Below are 26964 nucleotides of genomic sequence, written 5' to 3'. Positions count from 1 at the left end.
TGAATCTGTAAATGTGCGTAGGACAAGCTTCTTTTGTAATGTACGCTTGGTCTTGTCTCCGAATGAGAATTATCACGAGCTGAGAGAAAATAGATTTCCACATTTAAAAATACTCCATTCTGCCATAATCAATAAAAAACAATAACACATCAAGCCTAAACAAGCAACAGCCAAATTTATTTCCTTTGTAAACAGAAGTTTAAAAATACCAGCAACGGCTGCCAGAAATCTCAGAGGATGTGTCCTCAAACCGGTGCGGAAACTTGGACATCGGCTTTGGAATAAATAGCTAAAAGCGATGCATTATGCAGTCTGTCATTATCTAGGGTTATCACAGTTAAGTGGAGGATGGGATGAAATTAATTTGATTTTCATTTTGAGCTCTTCAGTTTGTGCTTCCTGTTAATTCTGCTTTCCCAAGCACTGGAGCTACATTTAGTTTATTATCGCCATCTCTTTCCTGCTTCACCTTTCTGTGTTTTTTTCTTCAAACATGAGCTTGTTTAATTACGCATGACGCGTGTTTAATTAGGACGGGGAAAGAGAAAGAGAAAGAGACTTTAGAGTCTCTAAAGAATGAAGGTGAAAAGACTGACAGCGAAATCTGGCTGAGCACTTAAAATGCGAACCCATAAACACATTTGTGCACCTGCAGCAGAGAACAAATGCAAGAACACAATGATCTCTGACTGCACTGCTCTTTCTGAAAGCATTATTTTCTTTTAAAAAAAAAGAAAGAAAGAAACTCAGAGGACTGGAACATGGGAACAGAAGATTACAGACAAAGCATGTAAACAACCAAACGTGGAGAGAAAAAAAATTGTAGTACCTCTTCCAGTAACATCTGCGAACATCCTATGAAAGCAAATTTACCATCATTATTTGTTTCTAACAATTTATGTTTTCTAGCTGCTTTTTTTTTTTTTTTTTTTGACCTGATCTCAAGGCCATTATCACAGATTTACTACATTTTTCTGAGAATAAAATGCTTGACTTTATACATGTTTATGTGAATATTAACATTAGATTTTAAAGTAAAACCACTGCAAATTATTATCATTCATCAACACCAACTACAGTGCCTTCCACTAATATCGGCACCCTTGATAAATATGAGCAAAGGCGGCTGTGAAAATAAATCTGCATTGTTTATCCTTTTGATCTTTCACTCAAAAATTCACAAAACCTTTTTTAACCTTTCATTGAAGTAAAACACTTGAAAGTGGGGAGAAAATCTCATGATGAAATAAATGTTTTTCTCCAATGAATGTTGGCCACAATTATTGGCACCCCTAGACATTCATATGAGTAAAATATCTCTGAAGTATATTCCCATTCATATTTACATTTTTTAGCACACCAGGGTGACTAGGAGCATGAAATTATCCAGCCATGACTTCCTGTTCCACAGGATTATAATTATGAGGAACACAAAGGCCAAATTCCCTTAATCATCCATCACAAGGAGTAAAACCTAAGAATACAGTTCTGATGTACAGAACAAGATTGTTGAGCATCACAAAAGATAGAAAAGTGGCTGTAAGAAAAGAGTTAAAGCATTGAAAACACCCATTTTCACCACCAGGTTAATAATTAAGAATTTCCAATCAACTAAAGATGTTAAAAATCTGCCTGGAAGAGGACGTGTGTCTATATCATCCTAATGCACGGTGAGGAGGAGAGTTTGAGTGGCCAAAGACTCTCCAAGGACCACAGCTGGAGAATTGTAGAGATTAGTTGAGTCTCGGGGTCAGAAAACTAAAAATTGTCAAACAGCACCTACATCACCACATGTTGTTTGGGAGGGTTTCTCCTCAATCATCCAAAAACAAACTCTAGCATATTCAGTTATCAGACACGACTGGAACTTTAAATGGGACTGGCTTCTATGGTCAGATGAAACTAAAAAATGAGCTTTTTGGCAGTAAACCCACCAGGGTAGTTTTGTACAAACAGGGATAAAAAAAAAAGTACCCCATGTCCACGGTTAAATATACTGCTGGATCTTTAATGTTGTGGGCCTGTTTTTCTGCCAGAGGTCCTGAACATCTTGTTCAGATGCATGGCATCACGGATTCTATCAAATACCAACAGATAAAAAATCTAAACCTGACTGCCTCTGTTAGAAATCTTATAATGGGCCGTGTTTGGGTCTTCCACCAGGACAACAATCCAAAACAAACATCAAAATAAACACAAAAATGGGTCACTGAGCACAAAATGAATCTTTTACCATGGCTGTCCCAGTCCTCTGACCTGAACCCTACAGAAAATGAGAGAAGTGAACTAAAGAGAAGAAGTACTAACATGGAGCTGTGAATCTGAAGGATCTGGAGATATTCTGTATGAAGAAAATGGTCTCTGATCTGTTGTCAGGTGTTCTCCAAACTCTTCAGGCATTATAGGAGAAAACTCAGAGCGGTTATCTCGGGAAAAGGACGTTGCAATAATTGGGTGCCAATAATTGTGGCCAACATGAACTAGAGAAAGCATTTATTTAACAATGAGATTTTCCTCCCACTTTCAATTGATTTACTTCAATGATAGCCTGGAATTTTGTGAACTTTTTGAATGAAAGATAAAAAGGATAAACAATGCAGATTTATTTTCAAAGCCGCCTTTTGTTCATATTTACCAAGGGTGCCAATATTAGTGGAGGGCACTGTGTGTGTGTGTGTGTGTGTGTGTGTATATATATATATATATATATATATATATATATATAGACATGACATTTTAGACATATTTTAGACTTTTTATTTAATTGCAAATGTGATAACATTATTAAGCTATAGCAAACTTCACTATATTACGTTAGTTTACATTTTAATAAATAACCTTCTAGCTATTAATATTGAAATAGTATTTTATTTATTAAAATTATAATTGTGAAAACCACTGTAGGTGATTCTTCTATATGGTATTTCAAATAAATACTGCTCTTTTGAGCATTTATTAATCATAGAATCCTGAAAAAAAATGTGTTATGGTATCCACAAAAAAATATTAAGCAGTACAACCGTTTTCAATATTGATAATAATAAGAAAGTTTTCTTGAGCACCAAATCAGCATTTTAGAACGATTTCTGGAAGGAAAAAAAAACAAAACAAAAAAAAAAACACTGAAGACTGGAGTAATGGATACTGAAAATTCAGCTTTGCAATTCTAGGAATGAATTACATTTTATATTATATTAAAATAAAATAAAAAGTTATTTTAAATTGTAATAATATTTCACAATTTTTATGTATTTTTGATCAAACAAATGCATAAAAGTATATTAAACATCACCTCAGTGAAACTCCATTGCAAGCATCTCAGTGTAGCTGTGCTTTTTAATATTTACTGTACTATAATTTTATCTTTTTGTCCCTCAAGGATAAATTATTTTCTGTGGTTATGCCACAAATCTGTCGATAGAGGAGAAAATATGAATAAAATATGAATGAAAAGAAAAGGATGAACGATTATTAGTGCATTATCCCAACTCATTCAGAACAACGACACGGTTTATACATTTTTCACACATTTTGTATTGTATTTTTGTATGCAGCCAGAGGCAAATCATATAAAACAGCTTCGGTATCTTCTTGCCTGCTAGTCATGGCATAGCATCACTGTTCATTTGCATAAAGGGATGTTTCTTGACTGTATGTGTGTCTAAAGGCCACTTTTTGTATATCAATACTATTATGTATCGCAAGAAAGAAATCAAGGAGAATCATGCATAGATAAAAAAACACGAGAGACTGAGGAGTGATTCGATGTGTGTCGGCTTGCACTTTATATTTACCTACATGTTAGTACTTGAAAGCCAATCTGAGCCTCTGCTTTGGTTGCAGCAGCAGCAGGTCCAGTGGGAGACTGAGACTATCCAGAGACAGCCCGAGAGAATTGCACGTCTTCAGACAGTTTCATACTTTGCTCATCTCTCCCAGATCCTTTGATATTATGTATGTGCCAGTGATGGTCATTCCTAGTTTGTTTGATGTGTAGAACCTGGGCCTCACAATGCATCCACCCCCTCGCAGATAAAACCTGCTTCTGAAGCCACAGCCGTGATCAAAGTGCCCGTCTGCCCTTGCGTGTCCTATCCGCCTCCTCCCTGACTCATTCCTCAACTCGTCACTGATGCAGCCAAAACTACAACTTCTAGGAGGATATACTGTACATCTAGTGTTTTAGGCACAAATTAATATCTCAGACCAGAGTTAAAAGCAAGTAAGCAAATGCAAGTGATCAAACATTAGCACTATTGTTCGGTCAGTGTACTGCAAGTCAGAAATTTGACATTAGTTAATGATGTATAAGACTCTCCATGATAAAGAAAAGGAAAATCAGGTTTAAAACACACGCCAAGTTCTCGTAATGTACTTTTTGAATTCATTTCTTTTGATTTTGAAAAACTTTTGCATCATTTTCAACAACAGTACACATTTAACAATGTCTACATTGTGATGTAAAATATGATGTAATTCGTTCCTTATGCCATGAATACATGTGAGTGTCGTTGCATATCATAAATCATTATTTCTATATATTTCAAGGTATTTTTTTTATAGATTAATGAATTATTATAATCATTTATTTTACAAGCTGAACTAAACTTGTCTTATCATAGAAGTACAAATTATCTGATATATTTAGAGATTTATTCACATTGACACAGTTTTGAGGGTCTGCAGGGGTCTTTTCTATTATATAATTTCTTTTTTTTTATTCTGCATATTGGTCACACCACATGACTTTGATGTTGTGGAGTTTTTTTTTTTTTTTTTAAATATGTGACCCTGGACCACAAAACCAGTCATAAGGGTCAAATTTCTGAAATTGGAAGCTGGAAGCTGAATAAATAAGCTTTCCATTGATGTATGGTTTGTTATGATAGGACAATATTTGGCCAAGATACAACTATTTGAACATTTGGAATCTGAGGCTTCAAAAAATCTAAATATTGAGAAAATGACCTTTAAAGTTGTCCAAATTAAGTTCTTAGCAATGCATATTACTAATCAAAAATTAAGTTTTGATATATTTACGGTAGGAAATATACAAAATATCTTCATGGAACATGATTTTTACTTAATATCCTAATGATTTGTGGCATAAAAGGAAAATCTATAATTTTGACCCACACAATATATTTTTGGGTATTGCTACAAATATACCCGTGCTACTTATGACTGGTTTTGTGATCCAGGGTCACATATTAATATTTTGTAAAACAATAATAGAGGCTTATGTCAAACTTCTTAATATATTTCCTTTTTTAAGAATTTGAAAACTTATTTTTATTCATTATGATGTGAAATTTTATACTTCAAATTCACTTTTTGAAAATGTATTTTAATTAGTGCTGTCAAATGATTCATTGCGATTAATCGCATCCAAAATAAAGGTTTTTGTTTACATAATATATGAGTGCGTATTGTATAAATTTATTATGTATATATAAATACAAACACATGAATATATATATTTAAAAATGTTATGTTTATATATTAAATATACTTCTATATAATATAAATATAAGAATATGATTATATAAATGTATGTACATGTAAATATTTTCAAAATATATACTGCATGTGTGTGTATTTATGTATACATAAATATAAACAGTACACATACATGTATTATGTAAACAAAAACTTGTATTTTGGATGCAATTAATCGCGATTAATCATTTGACAGCACTAATTTTAATACAGAAATTAAAAACTTTTTCATAGAAATGTTATATACAGTATAACTGTATACTGTATATATGAATAACAGTTTTTAATGCATTTCTGATTACATTTATAAATAGGACTAAATATGAGCATTACTAACTTAATGTGCATTGTTGCGTTACTAACCCTAAAACGAACCCTAAATCTCACTTGAGGGGGCAACAACGCCAAGCCAGAGGTGTTAAACTAGATTCAGGTAGCCAACTATAAATGTGTCATGGTACAGGTGCTGTATGTAGGATTTTGACTCTACTAAAGCATAAAAATACTATAATATGTTTGCAGATATTTAAGAAACATGCTAAGTTAACATACTTGTTTATCTGAAAAACAATGCTACAGTCAGTTATTCTCCTTTGATAATGTGCATTCCAGCCCGGAATGTCTGTGTTTGTTATGGTTTGTGAAACCCACCCACTGCCAGTTTACCCAATTGTATTTCGGCACCCCGGGTTGCCAGTTGGCGGAAAACACAGCGTATTTAATTTCAAATTAAATTACATTACATGCAGGATGCAATGATTGGGGCCTAAAAGATAAGAAAACTGTAAATGTTGACCAACAGAACACCGCCTCACAGCACACACTGTAAACCAGCTTCTTTCCAAACCCACACAACGCCCTTCTTTTCAGTGTCCTTGTCAATCAATACATAATAATGGATTGAGTTTGTCTGAGCCAGACCAGAGGCCATTAGCAAGCATATCAGTGTGCTGTCAGAATAAATTACAAGGCTGATGCTCTGTGGAGCAGAGAAATCTCTCACCTAGTGGAGGCCGAAGAGCCGCTGTGGCTCAGATGAGAAGGATAAACTGACCTCTACGGTTAGCACATTAAATCAAGCAGGCAGGGCAAAATGTTAAAGACAGCTTTATAAATGACAGTGTAAAAGCCCGTGGTGCTGGATGTCATCAGAAAGATTTTTGAAGAGCACAGAAAGCACTGTTTTCTCTTCACTAACACACACCTTCAATGTTTTCACTAGAAACCAATTACAACACATTGAATGAACTGTATTTCTCTCCCCCACAGCAGAGATGTCAATGGGATGTTAACTTGATCCTTGCTGTAATGACATTGATTTCTGTGCGGCAAGATATGCATTTTTTTGATGTATCAGAGCATTTTTGATGACGACTTCTAAACTTTGCTTAGAAGGCCAACATTGAAAGCACACAGAATAATTACATAAGCAGAACAGAATGGGCATCAGCAGTCAGGGAAAGGCAAAGTAAAGCATGTGTGAGGCCAATTTTGGAAAGTAAGTCCCCCTGTGTATAAGTGTCTGGGGAGATAAGTGTTTCAGTGGGAAGGGAAAACAGCACTTCTGTTCTGAGCCCACTACTATCAGCACTTTCTGCTTTCATCCCTCATATACATGAAATCGTTTTTATACTGTGTATCCATTTTCAGTTGCAGTAAAATGAAATAACATTTAAATGTTGTGAACTAATGACTCAATTAATATATATATATATATAGAGAGATTTTTTAAGTGGACTTAATTAGCACCAGAGCCATTATTTATTTGCTACCCTCACCTGATGGAGTCTTTTAATAGACTATATTTTCATGGAATATAAACCTTGACAAAAAATATATGACTGTGTCGCTTACGGGCTTAACCTAATTAAAATTAAAGCCTGGAATGAATAATTTAAAACCTCATAGATTATAGAAGATAATATGCATAATTAGGTGCACACTGGTATAGTGCGTGATGGATTTCAACCTAGAGATTTTGCATATTTCATGATTTACTTTGGAGGTTTAGAAAATGAGTTGTCATGGAAATATGAACAGAAATCATTAACTTCCATACTGCAAATATAAATACAAAAGTAATATTAAAGCAATGCATAATGTGTTTTATGGGAAAATATATTTGTATATTTTTTCATAGGAGATAATGTTTGGTTTAACCTAATTAACATTTAAAATATAATAATAATTTTACTATTGAAATACAGTTCATATTTAAAGTTAAAGAAGCCCTGCTTATAATACACACACACACACACACACACACACACACACACACACAGTATCTCACAGAAATGAGTACACCCCTCACATTTTTGTAAATATTTTATTATATCTTTTCATGTGACAACAGTGAAGAAATGACACTTTGCTACAATGTAAAGTAGTGAGTGTACAGCTTGTATAACAGTGTAAATTTGCTGTCCCCTCAAAATAACTCAACACACAGCCATTAATGTCTAAACTGCTGGCCACAAAAGTGAGTACACCCTACCTGTAACTGACTAACTGTAGTTATGAAATGTAGCAATGTAGTAGATGCGCTCTAATAATGCAAAATGGGCTATTGTTATTACTTGCCGCATTAACCACAGGTTTGTGACTGTAGAGGGACACATTAGAAGGCTCCAGTTAATATCAGTAATAACTTACAACACTTATGGCTGCCAAAGCAAAGAGAGATTTATTGGAGATGAACTCAATTCTGGAGACCTGAGCTATTACCATAAGACTGTAAGATATATTGAGCAGTCTACTTCCATTCCAAACCCGCAATGATGATCTAGTTTTTCACTAAACTACATTTACATCCATTGCCTTTGTCCATTGGCAATTCATTGCGCCACTGTATTGTTCCACACAGAAAGATTCACATTTGTTTGTTTCTTTCCATTAACTTAAGTAAAAAGTTATAGAACAAATTAGCAACATATATTACTAAATCAGTCCACATGCCTCTTGCAGTACTTTGCTGAACCCTTGGTTTAAAACCCTACGGTAAATGTGTTAATATAAATCACAAAAATAATTTTTTTAAGAGTTTAGTGGGACAAAAACTCTGGTCCTGACAGTACCTATTCAAATGGTTTCCAACCATTAGGAAATAGTATTCACAAATAAGTTGAATGTTTTAAAACCATTTGGACCTCAGAACCCTGTAGCTGACACAGAGAACCCATTAAAATAAATGCTGTTATAAAAGAGAATATCAGAAAAATAATTAATGAATAAATAAATAAGGGAAGGCAGGCATGAACAGAATTGAATCAAAAATAGATACTTGTGTACATATTCTAGTGATCATGGCAGCAGTAATAGATCAAATGATGTAGAAAAGATTTATCACAGGGCTTATATCCAGACATGTGGTGTAGTAAAGCACAAACATTTTAATGAGCCAAACAGTGGCTGTATTGCAGTGGTGGGGAGATGCTGTACAGCCCCAGTAAAGTGTGCCAGAACTGCTGCATCCTCCACAATCTAGCACTGAACCAACCTGCAGTATGGGAAACTGCGGGGCGTGGATTGCGCTCAACACAGATGTTGTGGGTGCGTTTGTCCGTTAGCCGATTTACATAATTCCTATGGTGAATCGGATGCTAAAACAACGCAGACAGTACGCGCAAATAAACAGCGCTATCAGTGGGTACAATTCATTCTTAGTGAATTTCCCCTTCGGTTATCTCTCAGTCCAGCATGGCAGGACGCCAGAGAAGCAGAGATAGTGCTCAAGAGAGCTATAGTGAGTTCTCAGCCCAAGAACAGCCATGAGCATCTGCAGGGGGAAAATGAACAGATAGAAAAAAGACTTCAAGAGAGTAATGAGAACAGAAGAGGCGATAATGCAAAGACCAGTTTTCAACTGCAAAAAGAACAGTTCAAGTGGGAGAGAATAGACCATTTGAACAGTTCAAGTGGGATGGAAAAAGAGCATGGTGGAGTTAAAGAGGACAAAGGTGGTCAAAGGAGCAGAGAAGAGATGAAAAAGGACCACATTGCTTTGAGAATGAACTTTTAGATTGATCTCATGAATACCAGGTAAGTGATAGGAAGTAGTAGACTGCCTGATCCTAAGAAAGGATGAAGTTTATACTGAAGTTGCAATCACATTATCAAAATATTGTGGGCCAAAAAGGTTAATTGATAACCAAACAGTTGTCTGCATTTTATTTTTTGCCATATTATTTAAGTCAAAAGCTATCGTCAACTGTTTTGTTACCAATATTCTTTAAAATATTTTATTTTGTGTTCAATAGAACAAAGAAACTCATACAGTTTTGGAACAAGTGGACGGTGAGTAAATGATGACAGAATTTTCATTTTTGGGGGAACTATCCCTTTAACTACTATGATTGAAGGTGCAGTATGGGTCCGACTTTATATTAGGTGGCCTTAACTACTTACCTTTAAATTTATCATTTGGTTATTGTGTAAATACATGTTTTTACATTGTACTTATATTTAAAAAAAAAAAAATTAATTAGATGCATGTAATTACATTAGTGATATCCAATATGCCGATATTTTTCAACTCATTTTGGCCGATACCGATATATTTCCTTTTGTTTGGAAACAAGTCTCTATGGAAGCCCGTTTCCGCCACTGAATAAAAAAAATAAAAAAGGTTATTGCGACTTTTTATCTCAGAATTCTGAGATATAAAGTCGCAATTCTGAGATATAAAGTCGCAATTCTGAGATATAAAGTCGCAATTCTGAGATATAAACTGGCAATTCTGACTTTTTTTCTCAGAATTCTGAGATATAAAGTCGCAATTCTGAGATATAAAGTCGCAATTCTGAGATATAAAGTCGCAATTCTGAGATATAAAGTCGCAATTCTGACTTTTTTTCTCAGAATTCTGAGATATAAACTCGCAATTCTGAGATATAAACTCGCAATTCTGACTTTTTCTCAGAATTCTGAGATATAAACTCGCAATTCTGAGATATAAACTCACAATTCTGACTTTTTTCTCAGAATTCTGAGATATAAACTTCGCAATTCTGAGATATAAACTCGCAATTCTGACTTTTTCTCAGAATTCTGAGATATAAACTCGCAATTCTGAGATATAAACTCACAATTCTGACTTTTTTTCTCAGAATTCTGAGATATAAACTCGCAATTCTGAGATATAAACTCGCAATTGCGACATTATCTCGCAATTCTGACTTTTTTTCTCGCAATTGCGAGTTTATATCTCACAACTCTGATTTTCTCGCACAATGAAAACTCTTTGTTCAATTTGCACTATCAAAATTAACTAGATGAATGCTGCGTCCGAATATGATTTTTGCAAGTACGTAATAGTTAAGGCCACCTAATATAAAGTGGGTCCGCATTATGAATAAAATTCTTGCTTTTGCTGTCAAAGGAAACAACAAGTTCTTACATAATTTGCTTTAAAGGTCATTCAAAAGTCCTGTTTATTTGGGTTTCGGTACAGAAGGAACACGCTATCAGACGTACACGTTGACAGCTGACCTCCTCAGATGCGCAAAGCTTAGTTCGCATGCAGCCTGATATTTGAAAACCACCTCTTCGGTAGTTGTCATGGAAACCGCACACTTCTCTGCCCTCCCCTTTTCTGCGAAGCAGCTAGTGTGCAGATGCAGTGTTGCACAATTAGTCTCGGTCGGATTCATACACGTGCCGAGCGGTGGGGGTCGAGTGGATGGGAGGGTTTCATACATGTGAACGCACACGCTCCGAGGGGCATGGCAGAGTTGCTCCTTCTGGAATTACTTCAGTAGACCACTCAGCAGGTGGTCTCTGATACTAATCAGGTTTCCTGGAGCAGTAACACCAATTAGAGCTAGAATAACAGAGTGTTGCAGTCCTAACAGGAGCCGTGGTGCCATTCCATTTATCTTTTTTTCACTATATAATTTAGAAAACATTAGAGGAAGTGCACATTATGGTTATTAAACCCCCAAACATCTGGAGGTGGTGTGATGTAATGATTAAGCCACAGGGCTGGTTTGATTCCCGCAAGAAGCAAACCATGAAACATAACCATTGTGCCTTTAAGTAATGCACCTAGCCCCAGGAAATTATGCCTGTAATAAATTCATGACAGCATTCTGTGGAAACACTGTGTGAAAGTCACAGAAACAGCTTCCATTGGCTCTGGTTGTGGCTATTAATATTTATATATGTTACTCAGGCTTATAATTTGAATTAATGAAATTTAAGAAACCACTAACTCCAAGTATTAAACATGAATGATTCCTCATAGTGGGTAGCTCGTTTAAGAGAGGTATGTGATGTCACTGTTCTCAGAGATCATACATACAGTGACTTACAGGCTGTTTCCGAAATCACCCCCTTTACCCATTTAAGGGCACTATTTGAGAGGAAAACCACTTGTAGTGGTGTCAAAAACCATAGTGGATGTTATCGAGTGCACAATGCACCGCAATAATGAGTAGACCACCAATGTACACTCAATGGTTAGCGAATACCCATAATGTACTGTGAGGGTCATGCCGAAATAATTCCCGTAATGGCACCTGCAGCTGAATCATTCATCCATTTTCATGTGGGTACAACGTAATGTCATGCAGGTACACATTTCTATTTATTACTGATTATTAAATAGTTTCATTAAGGTTTTGCGAAAACCGAAATTTTCGTCCGGAAATTTCACGTTGAAAAATAAATACGACCTCACGGTGTGTCAATCACGTTTACACACTGCCTCCGAAACTTTCGTCCGTCATTAAAAAAAAAAAATCAGACCAGGTTCGATTTTCTGCGTTTTCGCTTCTGTAGCAAGCATTTGGATTGGAAAGGATGATGAATACGAAAAGTACGAAAAACTCAATGTGCAAGGACCTTTATACATGCTACAGTAGTGGAATATACTAATAATATATATATCTCAAGATGTATATTTTCATTGGAAGCTGTCAGTTTTATTAGTGAACTCATAGATATTTATAAGTAGATGCCCTATTAGCGGCTGTTTCTATGGGCCACTTTATGTAAGCCGTCCGCCATATTGGAATAGTCAAAGCTCGTCTGTGAACACTTGAGAGCAAGTTGCAACTGTAGTTATATGGATGTATGATATCTATATCTTCAGTAGACTTCAGAAGATGCTTTTGCTAAGCTAACACAATACAACAAGATGAAACTGTTAACAAGGCTTTTAAAAGGTACTTTAGTTCAAAAACCTGTAATATTGAGTTAATACATTTTAAAAACACAAACAGTTTTTTTAAGCAGTTTTTACAACTAGATGCTGCGCAATGTTGTTGCATCTTGAAACTCATTGATTTTTATTGTGATTGACGATATATAGACTGTTCCAAGATGGCGGAAGCATTGACGTGTCTAAGCGGGTCGAATGTGGCATCTACCTATACATATCTATGAGTGGACTAATGTAGGGAATAGTAAATGAGGGTATATGGGGTGATTTTGAACACAGCTAGATTTTACGATGAAGGATCCCAAATGGTCTTGAGACCAGAATATCATATGTTCAGAAAAACTGCATGGCAGTACCCTAGCAAACACATAGCAATGGGCTGAAAACCACATAGAAAACCTTAGCAACTGTAAAACAACACAGTCAATTACCTTCAATATCATAGCAAACATTTACCCTAGCAACCAAACAGTAATGCAGGACATTCTAGAACAGTACATATTTTGTGGCAGCAAAAAAACAATATACATATTTTCAATCTCTTCCTAATCTAACACAACTGATCCAACTCCAGGAGACTCCAAAACCTGAAACGGATGGGTCAGATAAGAGAAACATCCAAAATGCATACTGTTGGTGTGCCTCCTGGAACAGGGTTGGGAAACACTACTTTAGTAACACCCCAAACACTGCAGCACAGCTGTTTTCAACAGTTCTGGAGGGCCACTGTCCTGCAGAGTTTATCTCCAACCCCCGATCAAACTCACCTGCTTGCAACTTTTCAGTGATCCTGAAGACTTTAATTAGCTTGTACAGGTTTGTTTCATTAGGCTTGTAGTTAAACCCTGCAGGACAGTGGCTCTCAAACAGTCCTGCTGTAGCAGCTGCATAACACAACAAGCCTAACCCTCCAGGACTGGAGTTGAAAAGCCATGCCAGTACCCCAAGGGGTCGTTCACACTGCATGCATTTTTCCATTCCAATGCTCTACTTTTCGATTGTTTTCCTATGTAAATGCGCTAGATGGAGGTGTATGACTGTTGCACTTGTGTCTCACTGCTTTTGCAGAATCTTGCACAAGCGCCATGTTTTTAAGACGCTGTGTCAAGAATTTCAACTTTTATATGCAACGCTGCACATCAATGTCAGTTCCAAAGCAGTGGACCAATCAGAAAACCCCAGAGGCAGGGCAAGTGTTGCAAGCTTTTGTTTACAGCAGCAAGCTGGCATGGCAACTGTCTTATTTGATGGCAACATGGCAGCGGAGGCGCTGTTATTTCCGTTATTTACGCATCACGTCTCAAATGCGTGTCTTGAGACCATTCTGTGCTGCTTTTTTAAAAACCATTCCTGAGCGCTGCATCTCACATTTTTAGATGCAAAGACATACTGTTTCAATGGACAGAAAAAACTCAAAACAAAACAGCAGTGAGAGATTTTCTCTCTTTTGTTGTTTGATTAACATGAATAACAGACAGCAGGAATATTCGACTGCTGTCACTTTAAGAGCTGCCTGGATCCAATATTGTGCAGTGTGCACATATCTTTCGCTGCTGATTGCATTTCAGCGGTTTAAAAACACTTGTTTTGAAACCACAATGCTTAAAAAGTTTTCGTGAGCATGTAGCACAACAACGTCACACGAGCGTTTAACCGCAATAGAGATGATATTCCAAAATCTCAACCGGTTGACAAATTTCTAACGGTTAATCTTGTTTTGCCGTATATCACCCATCCCTACACAACGCCCTAGCAACCATCCATAACACCTTAGCTGGGGACACACTCTAGCAACCACATAGCAATGCACTAAAACCACTTTAAACACCTTAGCAACCACAAAACAAAAGATTTGGTTCTGAAAACAACATTTAAGAAGGATTTTCAGCTATTTTGTGTCATTGTGATCAGCAGTGTTGGGCAGTAGCGTCGCTACAAGTAGTGACGCTACTAGTTTAACTGCATTTCTCAGTAGCGTGGTGGTAGTGTCGCTGCTTTCTGAATCAAATAGCTTTTCGGTAGTTTAGCTCTTTTTTTGATCAAGTAGCGCGGTAGCGTCAACAAAAGCTAACGTTACATTTTCCAAAGAAATTATTCTGAAACTCGAGCTCAAATCAGAAATATAACAGCTACAGATCACTGATCCTGGATCAGTAAAAGTGACGCCTCTGCCACTAAAGCTCGTAACACCATTGGCTCCTCAAGCTGTCAGTCAAACCTCATTATTCCTCCCGCCTCTCTCGTCAATGAAGTGCGGCGCGCAGTTTAGAGCATCTCAGCTTGTTTGCAGTCTGAAGGTAAATAAAGAACTGTCGATTGAATAAGTACAGCGGTTTCTTTACTCAAAAAACACTATTTATAAAGGCTGTTTTTTTGTTTTTTGTTTTTTGTATTTGAGGAGTGGAGAAGAGTTTCTCTAGCATTTGTGAACAAGTCACAGCCAAGTAGTTTGTGCGAAGCGCTGAATCTTTCATAATATGATACTTTGGCCAAAGAACAGAAAAAAAAACTGAACGCCCACATAATGACAGAAAACTGGGGAAAATGGGACACGAGTAAGAAAAAAAAAAAACATTCGCTGGTCAAAAGCTTCATATTTGAACTTGATTTTGGTGAAATGTTTATATTAATATAATGACACATGCAACGATGCAAATAAACATAGCCTATCTGTAGGCCTAAACATCTATATGGTAACACTATACAATACGATTTCATTAATGTTAGCTAATGTCTAACATGAGCATACGATGTATAAAATACATTCTTTACAGTATTACATTAAAATACATTTGTTACAGTATTTATTAATTTTTGTTAATGTTAGTTAATGAAAATACAGTCGTTCATTGGTAGTTCATGTTAGTTCACAGCGCATTAACAAATGTTAACAAACAACTTTTGATTTTAATACTGCATTAGTAAATGTTGAAATGAACTAAGATAAATGCTGCAGAAGTATTGTTCATTCTTAGTTCATGTTAACTACTGAACCTTATTGTGAAGTGTTACCATTTATATAAATGTATCTGTATACAATAAAGCCACAATACTAACTACCAATAGGAGGTTTCCGGCCGACAGCAAAAATGTATTTTGCCTATGTCACAATATGAGGTAAATCCGGCCCTGTACATGATACTGACTATGTTGCCAAATTGGTTTGGAACAGTTGTTGAATAAACAATTAATCTGAACTATTATGTCTATCTGCTTGATTGACAGTTTTATTGATCACTGAGAGAGTATTGACTTGGTATGATGTTGGTTCAAAAATCTTTTTTTTTTTTTTTTTTTTTTAATAGCTTGGATGTAGTAAACTACTTTTGCCATGTTGCCGTAGCTTAGCTTGCTACATTTCCCAGGGCTGTAGCTTTAGTGTAGTTAAGCTTCATTTAAAGAAGAGTAACTGTTAACTTAGCTCACTACATTTTCTAAGTAGCTTGCCCAACACTGGTGATCAGTCATTATAATCAGTGTTGGAAAAAGTTTTTTTTTTTTTTTTTAAGTAATGCATTAAGTAATGTAATCAGTTACTTTTTAGGGAGTAACACAATATTGTAGTTACTTTTTTATGGAAAGTAATGCCTTACGTTACTTTTGCATTACTTTTTAAATCTGGGCAGGGCTTGCTTGTATGTTTTTAATTTAAAAAAAATTCTATTTTTGACAAACATAAAAGCCCTTTCACACCAAAAGTGAAATGAATACGCCTCAGGCTAAAGGAAAAGTAAATTAATGCATGTTCACATTTATTCTAGAACTACAGTAACATCTTACTCCCGATTTCTCTCAACAAGGGGACAGGAGAGCTGTCAATCAAGAAACTGGCGTTACTTATTTGAAAAAAGTACCTTAGATAATTTCTTGTAAATTAAAAAGCATTGCGTTACTTTACTAGTTACTTGAAAAAGTAATCTGATTACGTAACTCGCGTTACTTGTAATGCGTTACCCCCATCATGGATTGTAATAGACACACACACATAAATGGAGTGTCCTGCATTGATCAGCCCTCTTTGCTCCTGCAAAGCATCTAATCTAAGACCCAGAGCCAGTGCACACCGTTCCAGGCACAGCGCACCGAGGATAAAACGTTCTTAGGCTCTGCGCCACATCTGAGGAATATTAAAACAATCCCATCAGCCAACTTCAAACGCTCAGCTCACGCGGAGAAAGAAAAGAGGACATCTGTAGAATATTCAAAGAAACGCTCCTTCCTCTGAGTGCTGTCACACAGTCTGGGAAACCTGAGAGAAGGAGATTATCTCTGAATTTAGATGAGCTGTGCTAATACAACAGAACGCAGAGAGGGAAGCAAAAGCTCTAGTGTCTGTCAAGCAGCGAAGATGAGGACTGCATTTGGCAGGACACACCAAGCATCACACGGACACTTCAATGAGCGCTTGGCAGGGCTAAATAAACTCCCGTCCTGGGGGCCCCGATTCAAAACTTATTGGTTTCCAACTGGGAAGAGGAAACAGCTATCACATAGTATTGCGTTCTGCCAAATACACACGCAACACGCTGGTCGCTATCCAAATAGGCTTGCAATGCCAATCCGGCTTGTATGGTTGAAATAAGTGCATCAGAACGATAAAAGAGGATTTTTCTCTTAATCTGTTTGCTTTTTCTTACTGTCTATTAAGGGCTTGATGCGTGTCCTGTAGAGCTCAATGTTTGTGTCTCTCTCTCCTCTCGTTAAATCTGTATTTTGGCACGTTCATTTAGTTTCCTCCCACACTTGGCGGGTGTGCTCGTGCTCGCCAGTAATTAATTGGACCACCTGTTCCCAATCACCTTTACTGTTCCACCACCCCAAAGAATTATGGGATATGTAGTCTTCTGCGCTAGGGTAATGAGGTTATATGTGCACATGTTATAAAGGTTAAGACAGCATATTTTCAAGATGTTAAATGTAATGTATTTTTGGACGTATTGGTAGATTTGCCTTAATAAATACATAAACTGCAGTGACGCATAGAGGAAAAAAAAGAGGGAGATAGTTTTTTTTGGAATGAAATATTAGTGTACAGCTTACTGAATTATGCTCAGTATACTCTTTTAGAAATAGCATGTGAAACAGTAAGCATTATGCAAAAATATAATATGTTTTAAACCATAGCAGGCTGTGTTACATTTCCTCTGCAGTGCAGTTCAGCTATCATCTTGGAAAAAGTAATAATAATAATAATCATTAATTAATTTTGATAAAAATATTCTATACTAGGAATTCAATTTAAAAAAAAAAAAAAAGTAAAAGGGATAAGATATATTTAGAATAGCATACTATGAATTTTCATAATTTTAAATGTTTTTATTTTTTAATTGGACTGTCAAAATTTATGATGTTAAGATGTTAATGTAAAAATTTCCACCCAAAATTGGATTAAAACTGCAATAAATAATATTAAATAAATAAACCATAAAATTCCCAACATGTACACTACTTGACTGAATGAAAGAGTGTAGAATGTATGCAGTGTAGTGAAGTAATTTTATTTATATAATTTCATATGCTTTAAAAAAATTTTTTTTTGGCAGCATTCATTGTATACTGTGCAGTATGCAGTAAGTAGTAAGCTAATATGCCACTGATTTGAAACGTTTGTAGGTAAGCTAACAATATTCAAAAAAAAAGTACAAAATGCATAGCAAACTAGATATTGGGTAAATAGTCATTTTTATTACATTGACTGTTATTTTAAATCTATTCTTTTTTTTGAATGAAATGAAATATAGAGTATATTTATAACCAGCATTTGTTTACTGTGATTGTCACAGTGCATTTTGAATCTGCAAATGATACATGCAGATGCAATGCTGTTTTAGAATTTCTCCCAAACTAAGTATCTTGGGTAGAATAATATTGCTGTCTACCTGTCTACCAAAGTATGTACAGTATACATAGTTTATAATGCAGAAAAAGTAAAAGTAGTATGGTAGTTTGCCTTCCAAAAATAGCCAGACAGACAGCAGGTAGGATAAAAGAGCATTCTGTGTCAGTTGTGCTGGCCTGGTTTGCCCAGGAGGGAGGAGTTCAGGAGCGCTGCAGTCAATAACACACCCATCACTTATCAAACACCTCACAAGACTGACAATACAGAGAGCGTCTCCATGACAACACAACTCACTCCACAGAACTGGCACACGTTCAGAGACAACTCTCAGCTGCGGCGTGAATAATAACTCAGCTGCATCTCTTAGACTTTCCTTAGAGCCCTTTTATTTTATGCAGTCTTAATTCAGAGGCTGCATTGTAACATTGCCTTGTTTCTTTTCATCTTTTTGAAAGGGTTTATCTTTTTTGCAGCATTGCAATTAATACGAAGCTAAAATTTCAAATAGCTACCTGCTTTATGTGTGACTTTGGATGCGTTTAGAATATCATACTTCAGTTCTACTCTTACTGTTAACTGCAAAGTTATATTTTATGGTCAAATTCTTGCTGTGAACAAACCATTAACTACGACTTTTGCCTCAAACTCCTAATTTGCTGCTTATTAATAGTTAAGGTAGTTGTTAAGTTTAAGTATTGGATAGGATTAGGGATGTAGAATATGCTCATGCAGAATATGTGCTTTATAAGCACTATGTTATTAATAGGCATGCTAATATGCAAATAATGAAAAGTGAGAATTGTTCCCTATACTAAAGCGTTACCAGACATTTTTACACAAAATAGAAATGCAAAAGGACCCATTTTATTTCTAAGGTGACAACTAGGTCAGACGGCAATAATGTGGCATCCTTGTGGCAAATTTAAAGTTGCATAATGTGTTACTTCACATACCATTTAAAAAAGAGGTTGTATACAGTGTCCATGCCATTGTAAGCCCGTTTAACTTTTAACCATATCATTTGTCTGCAGTGTTATGTATATTTATGTTTATCTACTGTAGACCCAAAACTCTTAACAAAACCTAGTTTTGAAAAATCCTCAGTGAGAGCCGCCCGCTGTCTGAGGTCGAACATGCGATCCTGTGATGTGTAACATATGCCACTGTCAAGAGCAGAGAGGCCCATCCAGGATTTAATTCACACAGTCACAGACAGATGTTTGTCTGAAACAGGCTGAACCCAAATTTGTCTTGCGTCAGTTATGCGTGAAAGCACAGCTTGATCTACACGGATGCATGCATGATGAGGTGAATGAAGAGGATAATAGACAGTAATAAAACAGTGGCAAATACATTATGACAGAAAAACCTAGATAAATAGACAGACAGGTAGATTGTATTTAGCCTGTGTTGATGATTTCAGATCTCAGAGATGCTTTCATAAGCTTTGAAACAGCCTCCCGCTGCTAAAAACCAACCATCCTAGGGAGACACAGGCCTGTAAATTTAATCTTCAATCATTTTTACTACTTACCTTGTCGCCCATGGGAGCGTCTGCAAATCTCCTACAATGCCCGTAACAGAGGCATTGATTCTGCAGCACTCCCACTGATGCATTTGCATCAGCTATGACGAGATACATTCACTGTCAAGCTGTAAAAACGGATTGAAATTAATTAATACATTTCTTTTAAAGTTCTAATATACCCAATATGGTGTGTGTGTTCATTTAAGGGTGCTTTCACAATTGGTTCGATTGCTTATACTGTAGCAAAGTTCAATTGCCCATGTGTGTTAACATTGTATTTTTTGATTCCAAACAGTGGTATGATTATTTTATCATAATTCATAACGGCAGCTGTTTACCCTTGTTGCCATAGAATGACGATGCAGGAGAAGGCGGAAAAATGCACAGTCACCTCACTTTTATAATTTGGTTTTGTTTCCAAAGTGTGAACACATAACTGCACTTGTGTCTCAAGCCCTATACAGATGGAATTAGTTTTACACGGAGAGGTGGGGTAAAGTAATTATTACCAGAGCTTCTCAGTGATTTCAGACCTGTCCAAACGTGCCATCTCATTAATCATTAAGAAGGACAACTATGATTCCATCCAAAGATTCGAATTAAGCTTAAGCACAAAACTGGAATCGCACAAAACATTTGCGAATAAAGCACCGTTTCCATCCAACGAGTCAAAGAGAACAAAATCTTCACTTCCTGGTAAACTGGCATTAAATATCACTAAGAAAACTAGGAGAAGTCACCGAATATAATAATTTTCATATATGTGACCTTGGACCACAAAATAAGGGTCAATTTTATGAAATATGGTTTGTTAGGATAGGTCAACATTTGGCTGAGATACAACTGTTTGAAAATCTGGAATCTGAGGGTGCAAAAAAAAAAAATATTGAGAAAATTGCCTTTAAAGTTGTCCAAATGAAGTCCAAAAATTAAGTTTTGATATATTTACAGTAGGAAATTTACAAAATATATTCATGGAACATGATCTTTACTTGGCATAAAAGAAAAATGGATAATTTTGACCCATACAATGTATTGTTGGCTATTGCTGCAAATATAACTGTGCGACTTAAGACTGGTTTTGTGGTCCAGGGTCACATATGATAAATTACTTGCGCCTCAGAGCGAGCAGATGACAGACTTTGCTCAGGAATTTCAGAATGACCATAACAACATATAGATGCTGTGCAAGAGATCGGTCTGCTGCTAGTCGGGTTATCCAGTCTCATAGCGCAAAGTCACATGACTTTTTCCATGCGCATGAAGGATTTATTTATTGGAATATCGCAAAATGTGCATAAAAATAGGTGGATGGAAACATAGCTAGTGTCTATAAAGATTGACAACTTTTACCTTCTGTAAAAATGACCTCAGGTAATCCTATCCCGTGCGAATAGACAAGCTGTAAAGGTGTAATGCTAGTGTGAAAGCACCCTAATCATGTGTTTAGCTCTGTTCAAAAACTTATTGAGCTACTTTATCTACTACTTACTATTCAGCTTCCTACCCGAAATATAACCTTGTAATTGACTGATTTGAAACGTTCGCAGGAACTCACAATAGATTAACAGTTTGATAACAGTGTTCTAATAAATGCCTTATTTTTTGGCCAAAACCAAGTATCTTGGAACTCAACAATGTGTTTCTATCTACTTTTTGGAATAGCCTTTGAATCAGGAGCGCTGCTAAGGCGTCTTAAAACATTGTCTAGGCAGCTCATAGGTTTTGGAGAAGAGCTGTAGTGTCTGACTGCAGAAGCAGGGAATTTCATATTACCATGGATGCAGTGAGGTGATTTTCTCTCTCTTATTCTCTTTTCTTCTATTCTTTCCCACCATTCATCCCTCTCTGGAAGGAAAAACAACAAGCTGCCATTCTCCGGATGAAACACAAACCCTGAGGCGTTACTCTATTCCTGCCTTGACAATACATTAAGCAGCAAACAACTGCAGCTTAGCGAGAAAGACAGGAAGTCTTTTAACCTTGCATTATATTCTCCTCTCTCCATCCATCTTGTCTCCTTCCCTTATCGTCCTTGGTGCTTCTTTCTTCTCCTTCCATTGGCTGGGATGTAAAGCCATTTCAAACAAATGCCAAGTCAAGCGATGTCAGGGGAAGATGAGCGTGAGGAAGCACCTTTTTTCATCCTTCACTGCTAACCTGCATACAAATGTGAAAAGCTGAGTCCTTAAAGGGATCGTTTACCCCAAAATTACAATTCCGTCATCATATACACACCCTGATGTATTTCCAAACAGGAGTTTCTTCCATGCAATTACATTGTTCAAGCTTCTTTTCCATACATTAAAAGTGGATAGGGACTGAGGCTATCAATTTCCAAAAAGCAATATAAAAGGTATCATAAACGTAGACCGTATGAGTTGTGAACTATATTCCAAGTCTTATAAAGCATTATAATTTGATCTATGACTAGACTGAAATGTATGCCATTGTTCACTGATAATCTTATTTCAGCTATAGCTTTCAAATCTCATTTGTGTTTGCATATTTTCAAATATAGCGCACCAAGATATTTTACTAGGTTTGACATAAATTACACCAAATGCTATTACTATTAATCGGTCTCATAACCAGTTGCAACGAGGCAAATTTAAATGTGCAAAAACATGAAAAAAAAAAAAAAAAGAGTTGACAGCTGTGGTCAATGGGAAGATTTTTAGCAAATAATGACTTAAAGGGATAGTTCACCCAAAAATGAAAATTCTGTCAATTACTTGCCCTCACGTTATTTCAAACCCTGCAATACCTTTGTTCATCATTGGAACACAAATTAAGATAATTTTGATGAAATCAAAATGTAATGAACTTTTTGTTTTCACAAAAAGCATTATTGGAGCTTCATAAAATTAAGGTTGAACCATTGATGTAAATTGGACTATTTAAAGGTAGGGTAAATGATTTCTGGTAGCCAATGTTGATATTTGAAATCACCAAAACAAACACTCCCCTACCCCAAAATGGTCTCGCCCCTATTTTGATAGCTCAGCCCCACACATACGTACCACAACCCAGGCAACGATTATACGAAACCAATGTTACTCACCGATCGAGAAGAAACAAAGCAACCTCGGCGTCCGATCGCAGACCTTCCCGCTCCTTTAGTTCTCTCCAGCACTGGAAAGCTGATCCGATATTTACACGGGTCCTACTTCTTGCCTTATCGCAGCGTTTCCCAATCACACTCCTCCCGCCCCCCCGTGCTGCATATTTCGTATGTATCTCTTATCACGTATGACGTTTGTTCTATTCGACCGTAAATGCCCTGCGAAGTGGACATCACCGGATATTCCGCCATGATTCCAGTTCGAAACGAGTGTATATGTTCCATTCAAAGGGCATTAAAGTGTGCGAGACATGAATTTAAATAGTATTTATTTACAGAGGTATATTATGGTCACACTTCTCTAGTAAGTTTCGTCTGTATGTGAAGACGTTGTGCAGCGCAAATCCGTGAATGAATGTTCCGAAGTGAAGTAAACTTCAACGGATTTCCCTGCTCAGGGAGTAGGGAGCAAAGAACACTGTGTAGGGATCATGTTAATCAGAACACAGTTCATGCACGTAGCTCTCTTCTAATGAGCTGGCTATCTGAATCAGGTGTGTTAACTAAGAGACGGGAGGGGGAACGCTGCCTTAACGTTAGCCTTCTTTTGTTCCGCAGACGTTTTCCTCTTTTGTTTTTTATCCGCCATCTCGCTCGGCTAATGTCCGTCCTATGCACGGAGCGCTCTCTCCTCCCCATCATGAGTGGACACGCCCCTTACTGCTGATTGGCTATTTTTTGCGTATACCCCACCTTTAATGTCTTTACTACCTTTCTAGGCCTTGAACGAGTCAGTTGCGTTGTTGTCCATGCAGGTCAGAAAGCTCTCAGATTTCATCAAAAACATCTTCATTTGTGTTCCGGAGATGGGAATTACGGGTTTGGAACGACATCAGGGTGAGTAATTAATGACAGATTTTTCATTTTGGGGTGAACTTTTCCTTTAAATTAAGGTCTATTCCATATAAATATTAATGTATGATTTCAGATGGCTGGAATATAGCACATAAGTCATATATACTGCTTTGATGGTGAATGATGACAAAATGTAAATTTTTAGGTGAACACAAGTTCAGAACAACTTTTGAAAGGGACTGCTCCATTAGTCAGGTATATTTTAGCTCCCTGTGTTCTGGACAGTTCCTTATCCCCCTGCAAGGAGCTTCATCAAGAAATCGTTGACTGAGATTACAGGATAGCATGAAAAATAGATATGCAGAGAAGAGGAAAGACTAAGGGGGAGGAGAAGGGTATTACACATGTATCTATCCTTACGGAAACACTCTCTCACACGCAGAATTCTCCTCTTTAACTGTGTTTATTTATAGCCTCTATCTACAAACACATCTCGGATGTGACACTCACAGCATCTGCATTCAGAGCACTCTCACTGACCCAGATGCAGCATGAGTGCTCGCTGCCAGCAAAATCAAAGCCCGCACAATGCAACCGCAGTCTAATCTATTAGAAAAGAGCTAGCGATACTACAGAACCACAAGGTTGCCTTTCCATAATCTATTCTGCGGCATCTATTACATAAAAATAAGACAAAACGGGATGAAAAAGACAACTTGTCTTTTGCAAGATGGTTGAGATAAGGACAGCTCATTATCAGAGCTCAACTGTGTGTGTCTCTTCGATAACATTGAAAGGTTTAGCTGAAGAGCTCCTCTTCATTACTATATGTGTGTGGTGCAGTGCTGCAGGCTCTGGAGAGGATGTGAAATGAGAGAAAATGCTGATGTTTTTTAATATTTATAAGCATTTCCCACATAATGTGTGTGTGTGTCCATGAATCTGGTCGGTTTTAACGCAATACACTCAGCAGCCTTCCCTCCAGTGAGTCCCATAGTGATGTGACAGGTGTACGCAATCTCTGCACTACCACCAAACAGTTTTACTAAAACAACTGTTTCTAAATAGGTTTTCTAAACTCTTCCTCCATCTGTCATTGGTCAAAAAAAGGGGCTCCGCCCCAAACTCACATCACTAGTTAAAGGGATAGTTCACCCAAAAATGAAAATTCTGTCATTAATTACTCACCCTCATGTCGTTCCAAACCTGTAAGACCTTCGTTCATCTTTGGAACACAAATGTGACCCTGGACGACAAAACCAGTCTTAAGTGTCAATTTTTCAAAATTGAGATTTATACATCATCTGAAATCTGAATAAATAAGCTTTCCATTGATGTATGGTTTGTTAGGGTCGGACAATATTTGGCTGAGATACAACTATTTGAAAATCTGGAATCCGAGGGTGCAAAAAAATCAAAATAATGAGAAAATCGCCATTAAAGTTGTCTAAATGAAGTTGTCAGCAATGCATATTACTAATCAAAAATTAAGTTGTGATACATTTACGGTAAGACATTTACAAAATATCTTCATGGAACATGATCTTTATTTAATATCCTAATGATTTTTGGCATAAAAGAAAAATCGATCATTTTGACCCATACAATGTATTTTTGGCTATTGCTACAAATATACCCCAGCGACTTAAGACTGGTTTTGTGGTCCAGGGTCACAAATGAAGATATTTTTGATGAAATCTGAGAACTCTCTGTCCCTCCATTGACAGCAAGGACCCCTTACACGATCAAGGCTCAGAAACGTAGCAAGGACATCGTTAAAATAATCCATGTGACATCAGTGGTTCAGCTATGAGAATACTTTTTGTGCGCCAAGAAAACAAAAATAACAACTTTATTCAACAATTTGTCTCCTCCACGTCATGTGTTGTTGCATTGTGCAGCATTTTCACTTTCAATGTGGACAGACAAATTACTTGTCACTTGTCACAGAAAACAGGACATGGTGTACCACCATAAGAACTTAGATGACACATGCAACTTCGACAACTGCAGGAAGGCTGGTTACACAAGTGATAGATTCAGTTGCACTGTCATAATCAGCCCCAAGAGGAAACCTATGAACTCTCGAGCTAGAGTGACTGCAGTGCAAATAAGCTGTGGACACAGGGATGAGGTTGATTGGCTCTGAGCTTTAATGTGATTACTATTAGACTGCTGATGGCTATTAGTATAATGATGATGAATGTCTTTTGAAGTTTCGCTTATTAGAGACACGAACCAAGAGATTAAAGCGAGAGATAGAAGGACAGAGATATAGGACACAGGAAAATGCTTTTAGTGGCTGTTCATGTCTCTATAGCTAGCCTATTTTATGACACAGCAAAACTGTGTGACAAAGACAAGTAGGAGATGTGTTAATCATGCCTGATTCGTTTGGCACTATCCATATGTGGGCTATTTTATCTCTTATGATACCGCTTTACTTCCTACTCACACCCGTTTAAGTTTCTTTTTTCCTGTTCTAACTCTAGTCTAAATCTGTCCTCCTTGGTTCATTCAACCAGTTATGCTGCCTTCAAGTCCTGCTGGGAAGTTCCTACTTATGGGTTCGGAAGTCGTAATTACTACATGATATGCATTTAAGTGATTTTGGTCAGAATAAACAGTTGGGCAATTTCATAGTTTTTTCTCTTTTTTAGTTTCTTGCAATGGCTTGATGCTTTGTCACTAAAGCAAAAAGAAAATGAAGAACAAAATATGTAAATTAGATGTGTAATTGATGCTTTGAGTATAATTTCTCACTACCACAGAAAATGGTAATAGTAGTATAGCCCAGGAAGTCTATTGCATCATAAACAGGCTAAATAAATCAAACTCAACGTATTTGAGATTGGATGCATGGGATAGTCCAGGGGTCTGCTCCAGGTGGGCCACCTTCCAGCAGAATTGAGCTTAGCCTCCAATAAAAACCTCCAAACCGGCAAATCAAGGTCTTTAATATCACTAGAAATTTCAAGGAAGGTGTGTTAGAGCTAAACTCTCACACAAGATTGTAGCCT

The 26964-nt window shown here is 36.7% G+C and overlaps 1 protein-coding gene and 1 long non-coding RNA gene across 2 annotated transcripts in view; one reads left to right on the top strand and one right to left on the bottom strand.

The window, feature by feature from the left end:
- Window positions 1-26964, top strand: part of lhfpl3 (LHFPL tetraspan subfamily member 3) — a 44406-nt gene that overhangs the window by 11614 nt on the left and 5828 nt on the right. The window lies entirely within an intron of this gene.
- The window catches only part of LOC131539266 (uncharacterized), a 32836-nt gene that overhangs the window by 4476 nt on the left and 1396 nt on the right, over window positions 1-26964 (bottom strand). Inside the window, exons 2-4 of the long non-coding RNA XR_009270818.1 lie at window positions 22008-22185; window positions 21802-21873; window positions 20032-20150 (exon numbers count right to left, since the gene is read on the bottom strand). This is a non-coding gene — a long non-coding RNA (uncharacterized LOC131539266). The remainder of the gene's footprint in view (window positions 1-20031; window positions 20151-21801; window positions 21874-22007; window positions 22186-26964) is intronic.

This window comes from Onychostoma macrolepis, chromosome 04 (genome assembly GCF_012432095.1).
Source record: "Onychostoma macrolepis isolate SWU-2019 chromosome 04, ASM1243209v1, whole genome shotgun sequence".
In the NCBI taxonomy this organism is placed as follows: Eukaryota; Metazoa; Chordata; class Actinopteri; order Cypriniformes; family Cyprinidae; genus Onychostoma; species Onychostoma macrolepis.
The sequence above is the reverse complement of the archived record's forward strand: the minus strand, read 5'-3'. Positions and strand labels throughout refer to the sequence as shown.